The sequence below is a fragment of the Pelodiscus sinensis genome, chromosome 7, assembly GCF_052426305.1.
Source record: "Pelodiscus sinensis isolate ZL-2025 chromosome 7, ASM5242630v1, whole genome shotgun sequence".
Classification (NCBI taxonomy): domain Eukaryota; kingdom Metazoa; phylum Chordata; order Testudines; family Trionychidae; genus Pelodiscus; species Pelodiscus sinensis.
Window position 1 is genome coordinate 20,024,171 of NC_143058.1, and position 17,648 is coordinate 20,041,818.

General features: G+C 43.2%; 1 protein-coding gene across 1 annotated transcript in view; it reads left to right on the forward strand.

Annotated features, from left to right (window-relative positions):
• Nucleotides 1-213: 213 nt before the first annotated feature.
• The window catches only part of THSD7B (thrombospondin type 1 domain containing 7B), a 623,878-nt gene continuing 606,443 nt past the window's right edge, over nucleotides 214-17,648 (forward strand). The window contains exon 1 of the mRNA XM_075933305.2: nucleotides 214-418. The gene's annotated coding sequence lies outside the window, so the exon portion shown is untranslated. The remainder of the gene's footprint in view (nucleotides 419-17,648) is intronic.

The following is a 17,648-nucleotide window of genomic DNA, read 5'->3' on the forward strand; positions in this document are numbered from 1 at the left end:
GGGTGGGGGGATCATGAATGACTTTGTTGCCCCTGGTGCTGCACTAAGCAGGGCAGGTGTAGAGCTTCCACCAGGCACCTGAGGGGAGAGAAGAGGGGGAAGACCCCCCCCCCCCCCGACCCAGCCCAGGCTGCCGTGGGGCGCTGCTCTCCTACTCATTAGTGCCGGAAAGGGCGGGGAGCGGGAGGCTGTGGCTGGCTCGCCCGCTTGCCTCGGGGAGCCACCTGGCAGCCAATGACGCCGCCGCGCTGTACAGCAGGTGGCGTTAGACGGCGCTTGTTCCACCTCCAGAGCTTAACCCCTCTCGGCTGTTGCATACGCGCTGGGATGGGTGGTCTGCTGCCGCAGCACCATCTTCCCTCCGCCCGGGCAAGCGCGCCGCGGCTCGCCGCCCCCTTGGCAGACTGAGGCCGGGCTGGTAAGTGCGCGTCTCTGAGCCGGGAGCCGCAGCCCCCGGGCTGACTTGGCCGCCCCAAAGCGGACGCGAATTGGGGGAGCAGGCAGATGGGGGAGGCCAGTGGGAGCCGTCACGTGAGCCGCGGGCTGCGTGCAGTGCCCAGGCGTGGGGCGCGGGGCTCCGGCCGTGCAGGGACCTGGGCGGCAGGAGCTCGCGGCGCTGGGGTGACTGGCACCTCCCCCCCCCTCCCCAGCTGGTTATTTTATTAAAAACACTCAACAAACTCTGACCGCGCCGCGGCCCCCAGCCGGGCTCGGGTTGGTACCGACACCTGGGAAGTCCCCAAAGCCCGCTCCGGACTGCTAGCGCCGAGAGCACTTCTACCTGTTCAGAGATGCGCGAGTCCAGCACGCGCGGGGGCTGCTAGTCTGCAGCGCGGTTCCCCCCAAGCCGGCGCATGCAGCCGGCCAAGGAAGACATTCGCGGGCTTCTGTCCGCTGCGAGCCTCTCCCAGCTGCTTCCCCGGCCCGGGCACTTGCTGGCTAAGATCCTTTGCCGTGAGGTCTCATTTACACTCCTGTTTTGGGAACATAACCCACTGGCAAGCCTAGTTGAAACGCTTGCTGCGAAAGCATGAAGTGCCGCTTCTGTGGCATGAAACAAACGCTGCAAAAGAGTTTGAAGGAAGCAGATGAAATCGGCAGTTAAAATGCACACACTTTGTTTGAAAGGTTTACGTCTCCTAGCAGAACTTTGTGCTGTGAATATCTTGATTTCAAACAACTTGCGACCTTGTGTGCAATTGGGATTTAACTGCACGTGTGAAATAAAAACAGCCGATTTTTTTTTTACTGTCTAGTTTCTGCTCTGTCTTCAGTACTTTTTGTTCTTCTTCCTTCAAAGTGCTTTGGGGTAGTACCGACTTTGATTTCTTTTGAAATACACTCTCTGTAAAAATGGTTATAAATACTTCTTTACTGATGTCTTGGTCACTGTTCAACTGTACATTCTCGCATCACCAGAGCTAAAAGCGTCTTTTGATTGGAAAAGAGAGGGCTACTATCAGGCAGTTCATGAATGCATCTAGCATCTGTGGTCTGCACACGATAAACTCTCTCTGGAGGAGCTCAAATAGTATTATTCAAAGTGATACAGGTAGGGTTTAAATAGCTTGAATATGTTGTATTAAACAATCACAATGCAATATATGATAAAACCTTTACCCATTTTTTGTGGTTTTCTTTGTTCAAACAATAGCTGAATGTCAAAATGATAAATTTATCTTTCAGGCACATTGTAGAGAAGAGTACAGGTTTGTTGGGTAACTAGAAGGCAGCTAATCTTCTGGGATACCCCTTTGTGTTCTGTGTGTATGGCTGTGATACTTATTTTAAAAATGTCTTAGACCATGGTGATCCCCATAAAAAGATAATAAATTGCTATTAAATATGACACGAATTAGAGCAGAACATAATTACATTTTTACCTGTATGGGGAAAAATGGGTTTGGGGGGAGAAACACTGTAAACTCAGTACTTGTTTAAGGGCTTTTAAAAGTAGCATAGCTTGTATTCAGAGCTGTCATTTTTGGTTTACATAACTTCTGAAGTTGTACACTGAATATTAATAATGCAGTACATTCGCTTTGCCTTTTTTCTACATTAATACTTTCAGTAGTGATTTGAAAGAACGGTCTTTCAAATGCTCCTTATTATGTTAACCATTGGGTTCTCAGGTTTTGACTTGGCCATCTTCATATTTCAATTTATTCCATATTTTACTACCCATGTAGAACCCTTTTGTTTATTGGTGTTGGAGACAATAGAGAATGATGACCAGTAATAAACCTGTGATGACTGGTTTTCTTTCCTCTATCCCCTCCGGATGCTGTAGTGATCTAACCATTTGTGGAGGGTGTTTCAAAAGGCTGTTTGCCCGTAAAGAATAGTTGTTGCCCATCATCTCCAGTTGTCTCACATAATTTAAACCTTTGTTGACGTGACACCAGCATTTTCTAATAAACAGAAAAACACTATTCAACTTAAACAACAACATTTTCAATTTTGTGGAAGGAAATTGTCTTTGAAGTTTATGAAAGAAGCTGTGCAGAAAATGGAAGACAACTATTCATATTTTTATAGCTGCTATGAGGGATAAAGAAGTGTGAGGGTTGTGAGGGATGGGAGTGGGTGTGGAGGGGAACTTATAAACCATCAGTAGAGTGTTTCTGGTAGACATGGATTTTAATCAGAGTATTTGAGAGGGACTTGGTAATCTTCATGAATAATATTTTTTGCAGTTTGCACTGGCCAAACTTTAAAGGTGTCTTATGCTTCTCCACAAGCTAAGCTCTGATGGAATAAAATCTTTTCAAAAGTTTGAACATAATGGATAAACTTTTTAATATTTGAAAGAACTACAATGCTAAGTAATTCCTTGTCAAAAATGAAAAAGGTAACCTCATAAGAATATTTACTAAGAACATCTGAAATTATAATTCTTCTCAGGTGAACAGATACAATACAATGAATTTTTAAAAATTAGAGCTTTCTGATGTTTACTCTTAAACAAATATGTAAACATCAGAGGTATTTTGATGCTTGAAAGAAACTTCTCACAATGAGATAACAATGTACAATACTAATTAATGCTCATTTACAGTACTAATTATACGTAAAGAATTACATTGTTAGCTATGTTATAATACTACTTATTTGCATTTCATTGTCACTCAAAAACCCTAGTTATCATCAGGTCTCCATTGGTCCATGCAGTGATATACAGCATACACATTTCAGATCCTGCAACATATTCTGAAATAAATATTTTACTTTGGGGCATATGGCTAAAGAATGGAATTTTCTAGTTCCTTATGTTGCAGTACCAGTCTAAATAAAAAGGTATCTTTTAGTTTGGGCCTCTTAAAAAAATTGGGTTTTGCAAAAATGTCTTTGGTATGTTTATAGGTGAGTTCAGTCCTACATGCTGTGAGTAGCATCATTCATTTCAATGGGACCCATCCAAGAGCATTAGTTAAACATGTGCACACGTCTTTGCTTAGTAACTGTGTGTCAATTTTAAGTTCCTAAAACTCAAAAGCAGAGCATATACCCATATGCTACCTTTTCACAAGTGCTAGTTTGGGCTTTCAGTTAGCTTAGTGTTTATTATTTTAATTTATATGAATATTAATACAGGAGCCTGATCCTTTTCTAAATCAGTGGCAGTTTTGATGTTACTTCTGTGGAGTTGAGGAAAGTGTATATGATGTCTGATTATTGTTTACAGGTAAGTGGCTCTTCCCATTAAAGTTTACCTAAAAAGTCTTCCCTCAAAAGCTGACCAGAGATTTGCTTTGTATTGTGTTTCTATAAGGTGTGTGTACATGTATATATATCATTCATAATTTAGAATGATTTTTATAGTGTTTTATTGTAATGTTGATTTTTATTACGCAGTATTTTTTAAAAAAGCTTTTTTTATTACTCTGAAAAAAACCTAAAATACAATAAACCTCCATATTTAAGGGTTAAACTTGTATATTTTGCTTTAACATGATCATCTTTCAGAGATCCTGTTTCAGTAGATTGTAAACAGAAGACCAGACAGATGGTAGTTGCTGAGCTCCAAATGTATGCACTAGGGGAGAGAGGTGACTTGTGCTCTGGGTCATGTTACCTCCTACTTCATTACTTCTGGATCAGTAACAACGTTCAGGAAAGCTCTCTGCATGTAGAGGGCTGCTTTTTAAGTTGTGGGAATTTAAGGTTTGATGTTTCTTCTTTAAGCTTTCTTAACTTTGCGTACACATGTATTTTTGATAAATGCTCAAGAAAGAGGACTTTTAGTAGTAGCATATTGCTTGAAATCAGCAAACTTGTCTCAAAGTGTGAGGGTTTTTTAATGATTTCAGTAGTTACTTAGGCCTATTTTATACTAGAAAAGTTTTACAGGGGAGGTAACTTTTTACTGGTATCATTACACCAGTGGTCAAGGTCTATATTACACACTTATTTTGCTATAACTACATCACGCTGAGCAACGTAGTCATACTTAACTCCAACTCCAACCTTAACTCCAACATGTCAGCCAGGGAGTTTTTTTCACTGACACAGCTATCACCTCTTACTATAGAGTGGGCCCCAGTGTGGATGCAGTTATACTGGTATAGCTTACCTTGGTTCAAGAAGCAAAATAAAGCTATACTAGAGTCAATGCTTTTATCCTGGAATACCTGCATCTGAATTTGGGGATGGGATGGAAGTGGGCATGGTGGGTGACTGCTTTAACTATCCAGAATAATTAGAGCAGCAATATTTTCTAGTTTAAAGGTATGTCTATGCTAGAAGTGCAGGGGCAGGGAACCTTTTTTGGGTTAGGGGGCCACTGACCCACAGAAAAATCAGTTTCTGGGGCTGCACACAAGGGAGAAGCAAAAAGAAAACCCAAACCCTCACTGTTGTGACCTCCAACTGAGAAGGAGAAAGACACTCCCCACATTTGCCTCACACACCAGAGTCAAGGAGGGTCCAGACGAGTAGATTTTGTGTGTTCCAGCCCCAAAGGGAGGATTACCATAGCAGCGGAGGGGCTGGAGCAGTGCGGGCTCCCCAATGCTGGGGGGGGATCCAGGTAAGCTGGGGGGAAGAGGGTTGTATCCAGCCTCTGGGCCTTAGGTGCCCACCCTCCCCGTACTAGTGTAATGCAGATACATACTAAAGTGAGAAAAGGGGTTTTTAATCATTGCTGTAGTAAATTCATAGCTGAGAGGCAGTAGCTAGGTTAATGGGAGAATTCTTCTGTCCAGCTAGCTGTGTATACAGTGGGAATTATGTTGACTTGAGTTGTTGTACCTAGATTCATCTATGTTTTAGGTGAAGACTAGGGCTGTCAAGTGATTAAAAAATGTAATCACAATTAATCACGTGTGCTGTCCCTTTGAAACGCTTCAGCAGTATTTCAAAGGGGTAGCACAACATGGAGCTGGGGATTAGCTGGAGTTCCCAGCTGATTCCCGGCTCCGTGTTGCTGCCCTTTTGAAGTGCCACTCAGATGCTTCAAAAGGGCAGTGCTGCACGGTGCCTGGAATCAGCTGGAGTTCCCAGCTGACCCCAGGCTCCATGCAGCACTGCCTCTTTGAAGCATCAATGTGGCACTTCACAGGGGCAGCAACCCAGAGCTGGGGATCAGCTGGGCACTCCAGCTGATCCCCAGCTCCATGTTGCTGCTCCTTTGAAGTGCCACTCTGATGCTTCAAAGGAGCAGTGGAATGCGGAGCTGGGGATCAGCTGGAGTGCCCCAGCTGATCCCCGGCTCCGCGTTCCGCTGCCCCTTTGAAGTAACGCTTTGGCACTTCAAAGGGGCAGCGCTGCACGGAACCTGGGGTCAGCTGGGGACTCCAGCCGATCCCAGGCTCCTAATGCGCTGCCCTTTTGAAGCACCAAAGCAGTACTTCAAATGAGCAGTGCAGCATTAACACCTGTGATTAATGTTAATGTTTTTAATGTGTTAACTCTGTCCTGCGTTAATCGCAGGCATTAATGCAGATAAATTGACAGCCCTAGTGGAGACCCCACCTAAACAAGTCCTTAGTGCGAAAGACATAGTGAGAGAAAAGAGGGGCATAAGTCAGTGGATTTTTTTATATATATAAAAAAATTCAAGGGTCTGGGACCCCTCATGCATAGGGCATGAAGTAATGGGGAGGGGGAAAATGGTGCAAGAAACTGCTATTCAGGCAAGTTATTTCACAATTTCCTGTTTCAGGGTTTCTTTCCCCATCCTGTGAAACATTTAGTATATTGCAGTGTCAGAGACAGAATACTGCACAAGGTGGGTCATTGGCCCGATCCATTGTGGCAATTCCTTTGTTCCTGGGTATAGATATATAAGTTAAATGCCCTTAAACTGGAGATGGAAACACACATGATAGTGTGAGGCTGTAAGCAAATATCAATACATAATTATAGTAAAAGAACATGAAAGCTATTAAAATCAAGCACATATTCCCAAATAATTAAATTATTTGAATGAAGTAAGGGGTGGGGGGGGGGGGGGGAGGATGGATAGGTAAGAAGCAGCTTAAACAGAAAACGTGAAAAGGACTTCCAAAAAAGAAATAATCTGAAAACAGTGAATATTGTTTAATACTAAAGCAAATGAGAGCGTTTAGTTTCTAAAGCAGTTTAGCAAGATTCTACTTCCACTCTTGCTTGGAATGAATTACATTTTTTTCTGTTAATGGGCAAGTCAAATATCAATTTTCATTGTCAGTTGCAGCAGCATAATGGTAATGGTGAGTAGGTAGATTTTTCTAACCAGTTCAGTCTTTCAAAATAAAGAAACATCAAATCACATAATAGCTGGAAACATTAACATGAATTTTGGTAATTTCTCATCTGTGTTTCTTCAGCAACAGGCAATGACTCAAACAGTTGTATTTCTGTACAGTATAATGGAAGAACAGTGTCTTCTCTATGTTTCTGTTTTGTCAGATCTTGGTGGGCAGAAGAAGCCACAATGTAGTCCCATAAAATATGGTCAGAGGTTAATCTATGTCTAGGAATACTTCCAAGTCACGGCTTAGGCATCTCATAACTTTAGTGTTCTTTGTTTTTGCTGTGGAAGTCAGAACTGGCTTCCTAGTCACTTTCTTTTTACCAGCAGAGACCAGAATAGGAACTGAATTATGTGAGAGAAATTATTCCTGGGCACACGTACAATTTGTAGAGTAGGGGTGCTGAGAGCCATTGAACCAAGCTGTAAAGCCTGTAATGATGAAAACCTCATCAGCAGCCTCAGTATCCCTGTTCTTAGCACCTATAACATGATCTTTGAAATATTCTGATAATTGTAGGTTCCAAACAGCTACAGCAGTTCAGTACTGGTATATATAGTAAACATAACACATGCCTGCTTGTATCTTGTGTCTCTTTTACAACAAATTCCAGTGCATCTACCGATGCTAAAGTGATATATACTGCAACAATTTGTAGTTTACGTGGCAGCAATTTATAGTGCATGGCATACTTGCAGTGAAAAAAAAACCCTATGTATTTTTCAGGGGTAGGGGACAGTTTGCCTGACATCTTACGTAGGCTGCTGCATGCTTCATTCTGAAAAACAAAACAACAAAAAACAGAGCCTAGATTCCTTGATAGCTTGTGGGTTTCTTTTGGTGGGGAAGGGAGGGAGAATTAGTAATTGCCATTCAGTTGTGTGCTATGTCATAAAATATCCTGAAACAAAGGCAGACAAAAAGAGAATATTTACAACCTGTTTATCTATTCAATTTATATTGCTACACTATAATTATTTATAATGACTGTTACTCACAACATGGGCTGTCTGTCTGTCAAATGTGGATGAATAATCATTAATTTATGGGATTAAAGCTCCACCTCTTTCTCTCTCTCATGGGGTGAAAGCAGGGGTCACCCAATGATGTTACTAGGTAGCAGGTTTAAAAAAGTAGAGTTTTAAACCCACGAGGTAGTAGGTTTAAAACAAGGAAGTACTGCACACAATTCACAGTGGACCTCATTGCCAGGGGATGCTGTGAAGGCCAAAACTATTACTGTATTAAAAAAGAATTAGATACATGTATGGAGAAAGGTCCATCAATGGTTATTAGACAATATGGTCAGGGACATATGGATGTCCATATGCTTCTGATTGACATATGCTAGGGCTCAGTATGTCCATTCTTACGTTCTTATGGAATCAAAACCCAATTTAAGCACTTCCGTATTTCAGTCTGATTTATATTCTCTTGGAGAATAAATTTATCCAGGAGTCTAAGTGCAATATCTAGTATATAAATGAGAGGGTTTGTGTGTCTGTCTGTCTGAGTCTGTCTGTACACGAACTCCTACTAAATGGTAAGAGCTAGGACCACTAAATTTGGTATACAACCTCCTGTTATTCTAACATAAAGCAAGGTAAGGATTTGGTTGTGCTAGGACAATGGGATGTGCCTGGAATGTGATTGTTTTTCATCAAAAGGTAGGAGAGGGCTCTGGTAGCAGGGACAGTTATACTGTGTAGTGACTGCAGTAGCAGAAAGGTGCTAGAGATGGTGACTGGGGAAGTAGGGGTTAGGGTGGAGAAAGGGACAGCCATCTACTGTATATTTTAGAGACTTTGTCTGTGTGTCTGTCAGTCCCCCGGACATGCATCCCTCTTTCAGCACTACCTGCTGCAGCTGGAGCAGCCATGGAGAGGCAGTTCTCATCTGGCTCCAGTTGTTGCAGTGAGAGAGGGCTGGGGTAGTCCTCTCTCCCCATGGCAACCTGAACTCTCATCCCCAGCCTCACCCCAGAGCAATGATTTAAATCATGGGTGGGGAACATATGGGTCAAAGGCCAGATGAGGTCCCCTGGCTTGCCTGGATCCAGCTCAGGGCTCCCTCCCCTAGCACTGGGGAGCTCGTGCTGGAACACCAACCCCCAGTAGCCCCCATCCAACTGATTTTTCAGTGGGTCAGTTGCCCTTGACCCAAAAAATGTTCCCCACTCCTGATTTAAATGAAGAAAAAATATTTCAGTTAAGGATCCAAACAACACCAGATAAATGCTCTACTGCTCTACATTTTCTGGGATAACACAGACAAGCCTACTCAGAGGCATACAAGAAACAGTGGGGAACCTTTGGGGATTGGGGAGAGGAATAAATACAATTTTTCAGAGTGATATATATTTGAATTTAGCTTAAACTTCATTACCAGGTATGATGGGGCTCTGTGGCCTGCACTGTAGATCAGCCTGTGGGCGTAGGGTTGTCAGATGGTTGAAACAAAAATTTCCACCCCTGGAAAAAAAAAACAGAAAAAAATTCTGTTGAAGGGGGGAAAAAAGAGGGGGAGACCAAAGTTGTTGAGCACAAAAAAAAAAAAAACCCAACAAAAAACCCCCCTCAAAATTCTACCCTGCCCCAAAATCCAAAAATTAAAATAAAACAGAATTAAAACAGCATGTCCCCTTTAAGGCTGTGTCTAGACTGCAGGCTTCTTTCGAAAGAGGCTCTTTCGAAAGCATCTTTCGAAAGAGCCTCTTTCGAAAGATCGCATCTAGACTGCAGGCGGATCTTTCGATAGAGGAAATCCGCTTTTTCGAAAGAGAGCACCCAGCGAGTCTGGATGCTCTCTTTCGAAGACGGCCTCTTTACATTGAAGAACGCCTTCCTTCGAAAGAGGAACTTTCGAAGGAAGGCGTTCTTCCTCGTGAAACGAGGTTTACCGCCATCGAAAGAAAAGCCGCGTTCTTTCGAAATAATTTCGAAAGAACGCGGCTTGAGTCTGGATGCAGGGGAAGTTCTTTCGAAAAAAGGGTACTTTTTTCGAAAGAACCGCTGAGTGTGGACACAGCCTAAGAGTGAGTACAGGGATAGGAACTGGGGAGTGGCTGAGCACTAAGACCCAGGGGAAAGCATTGCTTCCCCGAGGTCTTTTGGCCCTTAGCCATTTAGTGCTAGCAGCCTTGGGGAACCAGGTAAGCATGGGGGCTGGGGTCGTGGGGCTGGGGATGTTAGGGTCCGGGTGGGAGGAGGCCAGGCACTGAGTGTTTGTAGGGTTGCCAGGTGGTGGCATTTTCGCCTCCTCGCCAGGGAAAAATTCAGAAAATACTGGACATTTTAGGTGTCTGGTATTCTCTGAATTTTTTTTTACCGGACAGGAGTAGAAAATACGGGACTATCTGGGTGAATACTGGACACCTGGCAATCCTATGTGGGCGGGGCCCAGCTGGCTGAGAGCACCCCCCCCCCTTGCAGGGCATGCTCCCTAGTGAGCAGCACTATAAAAGGCCCTGAGACAGCTCACTCTGGGCTAACCACTGAAAGGCAAGGACCTGTAGAGCCAGCGCCAGAGTAGCCCACATAGACTGAACTGACACTGGAGTCACTACAACCCCAACAGCAACCGCTGCAGCCGCAGCGATAGCCCTGGCCCCGGCGACAGGGGAGAGATACGGCAGCAGAGAGCCGCAAGGAGGTAGGAAGCAGCCCAGGGCGGGGATTTGCAGCCCCCGAGTGCTCGGCAGGTTGAGGGGAGAAACCCCTGCATAAGCAAGCAGTGGACTGAGCCACTGTTAGTAGGGCCCTGGGCTGGGACCCGGTGGAGTGGGAGGGCCCAAGTCCCCCTACCCTTCCCCTCTGCAGTGCCTCGGAGCAGAGGAAGGCCCAGAAGCCTATGGACTAGGCCACAGGGCTGTATTTTCCCCAAGAGGGGAGCCTGCCATTGACTAGACTGCAGGCCTGTAGTTGCTCCAGTAGGGGAGCACTGCCAGGACTAAGCTGCAGGGCTGTAGTTACCCCAATAGGGGAGCACCTCAGAGACCGAGCCCCCGGGCAGTATTGATCTGGACAAGGGTGTGTGTGTGTCTGAGACCAGATGCCGGCCATTGTGCTGCGCAGACCCTGATAAGGGGATCCGTGGGGGTATTTTAGTGGGGAGACCCCACTTGAGGGGGCCGTGCCCTTGACACTAGGCCAGCCGAAAGTATTTTATTAGCCAAGTTCAGACATGGTACACAACTTTCAGTCACATGGTCCTAGGATTCTGAGTGGGGGAGTTTGCAAACACTATACATGTTTTGTGTGTGTTTCTGTGAAAGTGTCTTGTTGTTTGATATTTTTCTCTGTTTTCTTATACTTGTCTGCCATACTTTTCTAAGCATATTGCGTTTACACTCCTGATATGTTGTTTTCAAATAGAATTATATAAAGCTTGCATTAAAACTTCTCAGTTTTTGGTGAAACTATGTCCTGACTTCACTATCCTAAATATTAATTGTATCCTCTTGGAGAAAAGGTTTAATGCTGGCTCCTCAAATACTTGAATTATTTGGACTAAACAGTTCGGACTTTCAGATCCAACTTGAACATTAAGGCTATGTCTACACAGCAGCATATGTTATTTCAGAGTAACATAGTCCACATCCACACAGCAAGCAGTTATTTTGATATAATGTCGAGCTGAAGAACTTCTTACTCCAACTCCTGTAATCCTTCTTTTACAAGGAGTAAGGGAGATCGGAGGAAGAGTGCTCTTCCTGCTGTGTAGACTGCACCAAAAGCTGAAATAAGCTATTTTGACTTAAGCTACACAATTGACGTAGCTCAAGTTGCATAGCTTATTTCAGCATTAGACCTGTGTGTTGATGTGCCCTAAGTGTTTATACAGTTTACTGAAATGATCAAGCAAAGTGTAAGGAGACAATGATTGGACCATGAGCTAATATGACTGGAGAATGGACAAATGTAGAGAGTCTTTAAAGTGTATACAGGCAGCAGTAAGATAAATGCCAGGTTCACACACAAGAAAACAGGCTATGTGTTTAAAATAGCAGAAAATTGCTTATGCTAAAAGACGATGAAAATTTGCTAAGTGAGGGGGAAAGATGCACGAGTGAGAAGTGGAAAGATGGTGGCAACTCAGAACAAAGATGAGCTGTGACAAGAAAGGATTCTGGTGAATGAAAACAGGAAAGATAAAAGGCAAACAAGGAAGCTGACAGCAAAAAACTGTAATTGTGCTCAGAAAAACCACTGGATTAAAACCATGGAATGACAAAGATGGAAGAAAAGGCATGACAAAAAAAAAAAAAAGCATAATATACAGCTTTGGTTTTAGTGATCTGCAACAGAGAGAAAGAGACGGGAGAGTGAGAGCAGTTTATGCCACTCAGATGATCATGACTGCAGTCAAAGCTAGAAAGGAGGGGGAAGAGAAACCTTAAACAAAGTTGGGGAGAGAAATGGCCCAAAAGAAAGTACAAGAAACAAACAAAAATCCACCCAGTTTTATGCACTATGTCATGTCCTAAATACCTGAGGCCAAATGTGTCTGACTCATCTCCTTACACCATGTTTAATTTTGTCAAGAAATGTGGAAAAAGAAAACAGAAAGAAAAAATAAACTAAAGAGGATCCCTTTAATACATCCATAACCAACCTGATGGCATCTCCCACAAATTACACTACTCCAGCAGGGATAGGAATAGCTTTCCACCATCAGGGTGTTCCAAAATTAAGACTCTTTGAAGAAGTTCCCCCCCCCCCCAAATCCAAACTATCCAGATTTTTGTTAAGCTTCCAGGCATACTGCAAAGGTCACAGATGTTGAGGGTGAAAGAAAATTAATGGGCCGAAGTGATAGGATTTTGTAATTGCTTAGGAAAGAGATGGTTAAACCAAATGAGTTTATCTGATTTGGGGGCATCTGGCACCTCTGGAAGTCAGTGTATTAATTACTTTAATTTTTTATTTAAAAATCCAAAGGCAGATGCTTGTATATGGGAGTTTGTCTGAAGGTGATGAGTGCATTTTGTTTCATTAAAACGGCCTCAAAATACCAAAATAGACATTTTTACAATTTAATAGGCCAGTAATTAGACAGTGTCAATTCTGAGATGCAGGAAGACGGGGTTTTGGGAGAGTGAAGGCAGGTTGTACAAATATAGGAGAACTGGGGAGGGTTAGGTAAGCTGTGGTTATGCATCCAAAACTCTCGTGGGCATCCTGCGTCTGAACTTCTTATCCCTAATTGCCTCATTAATAAAGATAATACTCAGCTTCCTCTGCAAAGGAGGTTAAAGGTGTTCAATAAGGGACGTATGACCCTAATCATAAACAGCTAAAAGTGCTTTGGAAGGTATTTTCTAGAACAGCTTTAGATGCTGGTGAAGCTAGATGGATTTGTTAGTAAGGTCAGCTGCTTCAAAAGGTATGGATATGGAGTCAAGCCCTGTAGAGATGAATTTTAGAGGGTGTTGTGGAAAGCAAGATTTCAAAATGAAGATGCAACTATTTTTTCCATCCAAAGAGAAGACTGCATATTTATGGTTAGAATTAATATAGAGCTGTCTTTATGGAGATTTGCATACCTGCTGTTCTCTGTTACATTTGCAAAGTAAAATCAGAATTAGCCTGCTGGGACTATAGCTTAAGATCAGAAACTTTCAGTAATGACTTTCTTCTTCCCTTAAAGGAAGAAAGAATAAAAATACACTTAGTGGAGTCCTTTAGTAACAGAAAGTAATATGAATGACCAGTAAACAATGACAGAACCATTGACCTCATGGTCATATTGGAAATGCTTCACTTGCCAAACTGTCCATTACTTTTTATCCTAAAGGTGGGCATGTTAATAACTTGCTTTGTACTGTGAATCAGGTACAATCGGCTATGCCCAAGAAGACTTCCTTTAGCCTTGTTCTGTCTTCTAACAACATCTGTTTATCACATCAAACCTTGGATTGGTGGATGATGCTTTTGCTGTGATATTTTCTAGAGTTTGGATCTTGCATGGTCACATACCAGCCACTGACTTTGGCCATCTTTCAGCATTTTAAATAGTATCTAAAAAGCACATTTAGTCCCCTCACACACAGAATCGTTCAGTTTTAAACATGTCACCCTAATCTAGAACTCAGCTGTGACCATTAGAGTCTAGACACCTCAAGGGGAGAACAGAAGGTTTAACTCCCCAAAATGAGCAGTTAAATACTGTGTTATTGTACAGGTTGGACCTCACTGGTCTGGCACCCTTGGGATCTGACTGGTCCCAAAGGAGGGGATTTGCTGGACCTGGGAAGGTCCCTCCCTTCATGGCAATGCTCTCTAAATGCCACTGTCCCAGCTGGGGCTGGAGAGCCATAGCCAGAGATCCGCAACTGGGACAGAGCTCTGTAGCTGCCTGGCTCCGTGGCCCGGGCTGGAGCTCTGCGGCTAGAGCTGGAGCATCCTAGCTGCCACTGGGGCTGGTGTTCCCGGGCTGCAGCCAGAGCTCCATGACTGGGGCCAGGGCCAGAGCTCCCTCTCCGCAGCTGGAGCTCCACAGCCACTGCTGGGCTGGTGCTCCTCAGCTGCATGGGCCAGGGAGTTCTGCTGGGGCCAGAAGTCCCCTCCGTGCTACCTGTTCACGCCCTCCCCACCGACACTAGATTCCTGGCTGAGTCACTGGTGCCCCCTATGTGTTCTTGCCCTGCTGCCAGAGACCTCCCTGTTCCTGGGCTCTGTGTTCCAGGAACATCCATGGTCCATGCCAGACCATGGCTGCTGCCAGACAGGGAGTCCTGGTTAAGGGAGGTACAACCTGTACAATAAAGTATATTGGGTAAGATGTCTCTTGTGGCCGCTTGTAATAGTCTGAACTTGATGGTCATTATTCTATATGTATACAGACTATGGTTATGAATGTGTCTATTTATTCATATAGAAAATTGTAATACAACTTCTGCTAGAACTTCACAGCAAAAAGGGTCACCAGCCTAGCCAGGTATTTGCAGGAAACCAACTCCACGTAACCATCCAGTCCAGTAAGAGGCAATGACAGATCATTAAATTAATGGGAAGATTGAGACACCCCTGGCTATTAAATCAAGACGGATTTTTCCTACTCTAAATAACTATGAATGACATGCCAGGAAAGGGCAGGCAGAAAGGAAAAAAAGTAGTTTTAAAGAGGAGGCTTGAAACTGAGGTTTTCATCCAGAAGCTGAAGGACAGCCTCTCGTCAGAAATCTGTTTGTGCATGCAGGAAAACTGTTGCAAGGCAAAAGGTAAATTGTATTAGACAAGGGATTTTATCTAATACGGAAGTGTAAAGCCTGAGGTGGTGTCTCTGTTTGCTTTCTGTCTAACTTGTATATGTTTGCCTTCCATTACTATTTCATCTTTGAATCTGTGATTTTTTTTTTCCCCCCTATTAACTAAACATATGGCTTATTTTTATCCCAAGTAGGCCTCTGGTGGGCAGATTGTGCGGAGTGTTTGTGCCCAAGTGAGCTGATAATTGGAGGGCTGGTTTCACATGGTTTTTGGGGGGCCTAGGTGGCTTAAACCGGAGGAGAACAGTTTGAATGTCTAGTCCTCAAGAATTTGGGGAGAATGGAGTTGCGGAGACTCAAGACTGGAAGGACTGTTGGTGTCACCTTGCAGGGAGTTACTAGTTTCTGCTTTGTTGTTGAGCTCCCTACTTTAGATCAGGGGTTCTCAAACGTCATTGCTATACGTCTGCCTTCAGACAACAAAGAATACTTTGACTCACAGAGTGGGGACCAAAGCCGGAGCCTGCCCAAGTCCCATCATTCTGGATAGGGGAGACAAAGTAGAATCTCAAGGGCTTCAACCCCAGGCAGGAGGCCTCCAACCTGAGCCCTGCCGCCCAAGTCTAAGCCAGCCCTGGTGACCTCATTCAGAGAGGGTCCTTGCTCACTTTGGGGACCCTACCGACAGTTTGTGAACTATTGCTTTAGATGATGAGAAAATACACATGCTTACTGAGCGAATGATACATAAGCTGTCTCTAGTGGAACATGTTAATTAAGTGGACAGTGACATAAATGGGGCTAATACTGTCAGAATTTTTTTTTTCAGGCCTACATATATAAAACTGCAATTCCACATAATTACTGTAAATCTGACTCTGTGATCCTTCCTTACTCATGCAAACAGTCCTTTGATTACTTTGTGTAAGTGAATGAACCAGGGTTGCAGAACTGATCTGGTATGTTTAGCAGATAGTAAAGCCTCGTCTATACTAACCCACTCTGTTGATCTAATCCACATGACTTCAGCTACGCAAATAGCGTAGCTGAAGTCAACGTACTTACCGCAGTGTCTTCTGTGCAATAAGGTCAGTGTGGGCTGCTCTCCCGTTGACTCTGGCTACTCTTCTCATCCCAGTGGAGTACCAGAGTTGACGAGAGAATGCTCAGAAATTAATTTATCACATCCAAGCAACTGCATCATCAATTCCCCATGTAGTGGAGACAAGTCCTAAGGCTCTGTAAAGTGAGGATACTTTGCTTTAATGCCCTGAGTTTCCTCATGTTGCAGAAAAAACTTAACAGGCTAAGTTGGTATGAACTCTATTGTCAAGATTGCTTAAGAGTTTTCAATCTAAAGGTCATTTGTGAATATTTATAACACTGCCAAATGTTTACCATTTCTCATTCCTGGAGTGATTTTTTTTTTCTTGTTCACTTGAGCAAATAAAAAATGATTTGGCTGTGGTAAATGGAGAAAATGTGCCTTTCTGCAATCATGAGTATTTACTGAAACTCATTTAAAATTGCTTTAGTTGCTTTAATAGTATATGGCTGAAATGTGTGTTTCAGGTCTGAGATTGTCCTTTCAATGGTCTGGTGAAAATAATTTTTGATGTGTCTGAGTTACAACTGTTCAGAACAATGATTTCACCAATATGTGCTATTTTTTGTTTAAATTAATGATTTACAATTGTGTCACTGGCAATGTCTGTGTAAGCTGACGGAAATATCTCTGAACATCCTATAGGTAATCCACTTAAATGGACAGTTTTATTTGTAATGCATAGGTGATTGTGAAATATGATTTTTGGGAGGTTATGAATGGAGCAAGACAGGTTTGTGAAAGAGTTCTGTCTTATTTTGTACGATATATAATGCTGTGTATTGAATAGGGTCCTATCTGATTACATGGGCAGGTCAACATCTTCTATTTTTACTTAGCAAATTCTTGCATCTGATAGAATTTTTTTATTTTGTAAAATACAAACACTCTCTCTCCTCCCCACCCTCCACACACCCCCAAAAAATACAAAAAAAAAAAAAAAAAAAGCTAAGTGTGCAAAGCACTCAGATTAGAAAATGCCTTAGTTGAGGTTGCCCAGGTAATCTTGGCCTTTGTACATATGTCTTAATTAATTGCATGGCATGCTGTTCCCCCTGTCAAAGTCCCCTGCTTAATCAGTGTGATGGTTAGATATGAAAAAACTTAAAAAAAAAAGTCTTGCAGCACCTCAGGCAAAACATGTAGATGGTATCCTGAGCATTCATGGGCACAACTCACTACTTCAGATGCATGAAGTTATTAAAGGTCCAGTTTCTAAATAAATGGGGGATTAGCGGGGGAAAGAAGGAAAAAGAAGGGGGGGGGAAATTGAGGGGGGAAGAAATAGTCAATGAGAGTGTCCATTCTATATGAAGCTGATAGAGAAGGTACTATTCTCTTCCCTTCCCTCTCCACCCCCCCATCCCTTTCCCTTATTTATTTAATAACTCCATTCATCTGAAGAAGTGGGGTGGGCACACGAAAACTCATGATGCTATCTACATGTTTCATTAGTCTCTAAGGGCACATCTACACTGCAACATGTGTAGAGTTTGCGAACAGGAGCAGGTAACAGGGAGTTTAGAGAGGGAGTTCAGAGGGCACTAGTGACTTCTGACCTTCTTTAAACATAACTTTTTTATAATAATCTATATTCCAG